Genomic DNA, 5807 nt, shown 5'->3' on the forward strand with positions numbered 1-5807 from the left:
AGTCTCTCGCCAGCGACGACGAAGATCGGAAGATGGCGACACGGGTTCAACCACGTAATTAACTGGTGATGTTTGCGCAACCACGCGGTAGGGCCCGTGGTAGTTGGGAAGGAGCTTCGACGAAAGACCAGGAGCAGCAATAGGCGGGACCCAATGCCACGCGAGGGAGTCGATGGCGAAAGGGTGAGGAGGTGGTTTGAGGTCATGACGCTGTTTTTGGCGACACTGTTGAGCAGACGTCAACGAACGGGCAAGTTGTCGGCATTTCTCGGCGTACTGAGCGACCGTAGCAACAGGTGAGCAGTCGGCAGGGTCCGGCCGGTACGGGAGAACCGTATCAATGGTGCTGGAGGACTGGTGGCCGTAAAGCAGAAAGAATGGTGAGAACCCGGTACTGGATTGGGAGGCAGTGTTATATGCCTATGTGACGAAGGGAAGCACAACATCCCAGTTGGAATGGTCTGACGCCACATACATTGATAGCATGTCACCAAGAGTTCTGTTGAATCGTTCAGTTAAGAATCATCTGTGGGTGATAAGCGGTAGTTGTGCGGTGAATAATTTGGCATTCCAATGGGAGTGACTGCAGCACGTCCGAGAGGAATACGCGACCCCGATCGCTCAGCAATCCACGAGGTGCGCCATGTTGTGTAGAATGAACGAGGTGACGTCTTTTGCTGATGCGGCAGGTAAGGCGGCGGTTTCAGCATATCGTGTCAAATGATCTACGGCGACGACAATCCATCGGTTGCCAGCGTCAGTAGATGGAAGAGGCCCGTATAAATCAATGCCGACACGGTCAAATCGGTGAACTGGGCAGGGAAGTGGCTGAAGAGGTGTGGTGGAGATACGCGAGACACATTTGCGTCGCTGGCAGGCAATGCAGGAGCGTACGTATTTGCGGATGAAGGTCTACATGCCGCGCCAATAGTAGCGTACGTAGGCGAAGCCGTGCGTAGGTCTTCTACACTCCGCCGTGACCACACTGGGGGTCGGAATGAAAAGAGGAGCATAAATCGTTTCGAAGGTGGCGGGGCACGACTAAGAGCCATGTGCGGCCGTCATTGTGGTAGTTGCGGTGGTATAAAAGTCCGTCGCGGATGGCAAAATGCTGGGCCTGTCGGCGTAACGCTCGAGTTGCCGAAGCCGCCGGAGGGTTGGACAAAATATCGAATATCGTGACGATCCATGGGTCTTTTCGTTGCTCCGAGGCCATGTCCATGATGTCAAGTGGGGAGATATCATGACTGTCGGTAGGAGTACTGGCGTCTGAAGTAACTAAGAAGAACGAGAGGGCATCGGCGTCAGAGTGTCTGCGTCCAGAGCGATTGACGACACGGATATCGTATTCATAGAGGCGGAGGGCCCACCGAGCGAGGCGACCCGACGGGTCTTTGAGGTTAGATAACCAGCAAAGAGCGTGATGCAGCGCCATCAGGTAGGGCGTAGTCAGAGAGCGAACTGGGTAAGAGCCACACGATGGCAACGGGGCTGTTCAGAGCGCCGATCTTCTTCCTCACAGGCCTAACATTTTTCGTTCGATCGCTCTTTGTGCGGTCCTTAACTACGTCTCGAGCTTCTTTGTTAATCTCTAAGTTTCTGCCCCATATGTTAGTACAGGTAGAGTGCAATGATTATACACTTTTCTTCTGAACGACAGTGGTAAGCTGCCAGTCAGGATTTGGCAATGTCTGCCGTATGCACTCCAACCCAATTTTATTCTTCTTTAAATTCCTTTCTTATGATCCGGGCCCCTGTGAGTAATTGACCTAGATAACCGTACTCTTTTACAGACTCTAGAGGCTGAATGGCGATTCTGAATTCTTGTTTCCTTGTCAGACTATTAAACATTAACTTTGTCTTCTGCATAATAATCTTCAACCCCACTCTTACACTTTCTCGCTTAAGGTCCTCACTCATTTGTTGTATGTTGTTCCCATTGTTGATGAATAGGACAATGTCATCTGCAAACCGAAGGTTGCTGAGATATTCGCCGTTGATCCTCACACTTAAGCCTTCCCAGCTAAGAGCTTGAATAATTGGTAGCGGTGGTAGCTGTGGAATCTTTGTAGATATTTGCAAACATATTCAAGTATGCGTCCTGTACTCCTTGATTACGCAATGCCTCTATGACTGCTGGTATCTCTACTGAATAAAATGCCTTTTAATAATCAACCAAAGCCATATAGAGAGGTTGATTGTACTCCGCAGACCTCTCGATTACCTGATTGATGACACGGATATTATCCATCGTAGAATATCCCTTCCTAAAGCCAGCCTCTTCTCCTGGTTGACTGAAGTGAAGTGTTGACCTGATTCCATCGGAAATTATTTTGGTGAATATTTGATAGAATACCGAAAGCAAGCTATTGGGTTTATAATTCTTGAATTCTTTTACGTCTCGCTTCTTATGGATCAGTATAATGTTGGCGTTCTTTCAGTTCTCTGGTACACTTGAAGTCGCCAGGCACTGCATATAAAGGGCCGCAGGGTTTTCAAGTATGATAGCTATTCCATCTTTGAATAAATCGACTGTTATTCTATCTTCTCCAGCAGCTTTTCCTCTGGTCATGTCTTGCAAGGCCCTTCTAACTTCATCGCTAGGTATAGAAGGAGCCTCTCTATCCTGTTCATCACTACTTTTAATGAAAGTACTGCTCGGGGCACTTTACAGGTCAGTATAGAATTCTTCCGCCATTTTTACTGTCATCGAAATTGTTGATGATTTTACCCTGCTTATCTTTCAGTGAATTCATCTTGCCTTGTCGTATGCCAAGCTTTGTTCTGACTGATTTCATGCTGCGTCCATATTTAGCGGATTCCTCAATCTTTTCCACGTTATAATTTCGAATATCCCTTACTTTCTTCTTGTTGATCAGTTTTGACAGTTCAGAGAATTCTATCTGATCTCTTGAGTTTGACACCTTCATGTTTTGTCGTTTCTTTATTAGGTCCTTTGTTACTTGGGAGAGCTTACCTACTGGTTGCCTTGGTGTCTTTCCTCCCCCTTCAAATGCTGCTTCTGAGATCCGCCTAGTTAGGGTTCCATTCATTACGTCCATGTTAACTTCATCTTACTGTTTTAAAGCTGCGATTTGTTGGCCAGCACCAGCCTGATTTTGGTCTGCTTTTACCACTACTGCGTCTAGGCTAGCCTGTTTTTTTCTCGACTAATTTTACTCTTTCTCTCTTCAAATTGAGACAAATCCTAGACCTCACTAAGCTATGGTGACTGCACCTTATCCTATCTAACACTTCTACATCCTGCATTATGCTGGGATCAACAGAGAGCATGAAAACTATTTCATTTCTTGTTTCTCCATTAGGGCTTTTCCAGGTGCACTTGCGGTTTTTACGCTTCCTGTAGAAGGTATTCATTATTCGGAGCCTATTCCTTTTCTGGCGAATTCTACCAACATATCTCCTCTGGCGTTTCTAGAATCGATGGCGTACTTGCCTATTGCTTGCTCGCCAGCCTGCTTTTTCCCCACTTTTGCATCCCATAAAACAATGCCCATAAATAATTGCAAATGCTACGGCATGATTATGTGACAGGGGGCCAACACCGTCTGGTAAATTGAGTCGAGAGCAGACACATGCCCTTTGCTATATGCATACAGTAGTACTTTGAGATAAGTTGTTTTTCGGGCGGCGGTGATAAACAACGTTATCTGACAGAATAGGCACGAGTGAGCTGCATGCATTTGAGGGCCCGCCCATGCACCAAATGCTTGTGTAGACACCTCCATCACTATAGTGTTCGAGCAATTTTACTTTAGCGACTGCATATCTTGACGGCTGCCCTTGAGGTAAGTGTTTTTCCAATACCCTTGGAACCACTATGCAATTAAATTCTGGGAGTTTACGTGCCAAAACAATGCTATGATTATGAGGCACGCCGAAGAGAGGGACTCCGGAATCATTTAGACCACCTGGGGCTCTGTAACCTGCGTCCAATGCACGGCACACAGGCGTTTTCGCATTTCGCCCCCATCGGAATGAGGCCGCCGCGGTCGGTATTTGATCCCACCCACCGGGCTATTTAGCAGCATAAAGCTGTAACCGCTAAGCCCGCACGGCGACTGATCTAATTATAATGTACGCCGTAATGGGGAAACACGGAATGAGTTGACAACTTGGGGTTCTTGAACATGCAGCTAATGTATTGTAGACGAGCAGTTGTTCGTTCCGCCCCCAACAGAACGTGAACAGCATGGCCGGGATTAAACGCGCGACCTCGAGCTCGACAGCGCCATGTCATAGCCGTTGGGCTACCAGGACGGGTGCAACGACTATGTAATATGCAGGCTGCCGCACGCAAGGCGGTGTAGCCTTAAAAATGCAAACAAATAAGCTCTAGCAATCAAACTCCACAGTTTTCGATTACCCGAGCCCTGGACAGTAAAAAGTATTGTGTTTTGTTCGCTTCGATGTGAGAGTTCGCTGCTCCGGGATGGTGCCAAAAAATAAAAAATAAACACAAACAATGAAAGGCCGGTTAACGCCATGCATCTGCGCTTTCAGGTGATAACAGTGATGAGTCATAACACAGGGGACGTTACGTATGGTGTCAAGGAAAAGAAATTATAAAACAAAGCGAGACTAAAATAATCATTATATTACCAAGCTGAGGCCACGCGAGCTCACTGACATCAGGAAGCGACCGCTTTATTACGCTATTTTACTACTTCTGCGGCAGCATTTGCAAATAGTCTCGCTGTTGATTATATCTGCTTATAGAAAGGAATGTGTGGGACAACTATACGTTGGCTTTGAACAGATACGGAGAAAGGAATATTTTTTCGAACTTCAAACAAGTCTCTGCACTTTTACAACTGACGACTCTCACAGTTTACTATAATGGGAACCAATTAAAAAAGTTAGCTTATCAAGGAAATGACTCGCTGCACTTTTACTATTGAATAATTTCACAGTTTACTAATGGGAACCAATCAGAAAATTAGCCAATCAAAAGGAAAGGACTCGCTCCAATTGAACTTATCTGACAATTTAAAACAGGCATGATGTTATGCGCGTCCAGACAAACATGAACCGATCTCACTTCATGACCGAAAGCCTCACTGTCACAACGCACGGATATGGGGCGCAGGCAGAGGGAAGCGTGCGTGCTTGTCCGAAGCTCGCTTCACCATGTAACTATACCGGGTCCTCAAAACCCAGGTTTCGCGAACTCCAAAACTTTGCACGCTGGATGAGGTGAAACAAGTAAGGCAAGGTGGAAAGGCCATCTGGTGTCATTTTTTTCTGAAGCATACATTACTGTTTGGTGCTTGCTCCTGTCCGTGCTAGCTTTGTTGACATCTATAGCACAAGCACCTGTGCCTCTGACACGACGATGATATATTTATCGCCTGCAAAAGTAGTGAATGGCTCTTGTACTCTGGTCTGTGTCACTGCACACAGCTGCCGATATGTGTAACCATATGTGAGCGGGAGGACTGAGTTGAAGTAAAAAAAAAAAAAAAAAAAAACAAGTGGCAAAGTTCTAGAATTATTGCCCGTGCCCTTCACTTCTACATAAGCGCTCGTATTTTAAAAGCCCTTGAAACCCCGTCATTCCCTTTGCGGGTAATAACATCGTTGCATAAAAACAATCATAATCGAACAACTGTTTGACCGAAGCCAAACAGGAACGTGAACATTGTGAAAGAATTGCACACATGTCATGTGGTTCAGTGCCCTATCAGTATAATAGAGTGAGGCGCACGTGGCTGTCTGATATAGATGTGTCAAGGCTTGAAAAACAACCACCTTGACATCGCGACCGACTGATAAAACAGCGCTAG

This window comes from Dermacentor silvarum, chromosome 4, assembly GCF_013339745.2.
Source record: "Dermacentor silvarum isolate Dsil-2018 chromosome 4, BIME_Dsil_1.4, whole genome shotgun sequence".
Lineage (NCBI taxonomy): Eukaryota > Metazoa > Arthropoda > Arachnida > Ixodida > Ixodidae > Dermacentor > Dermacentor silvarum.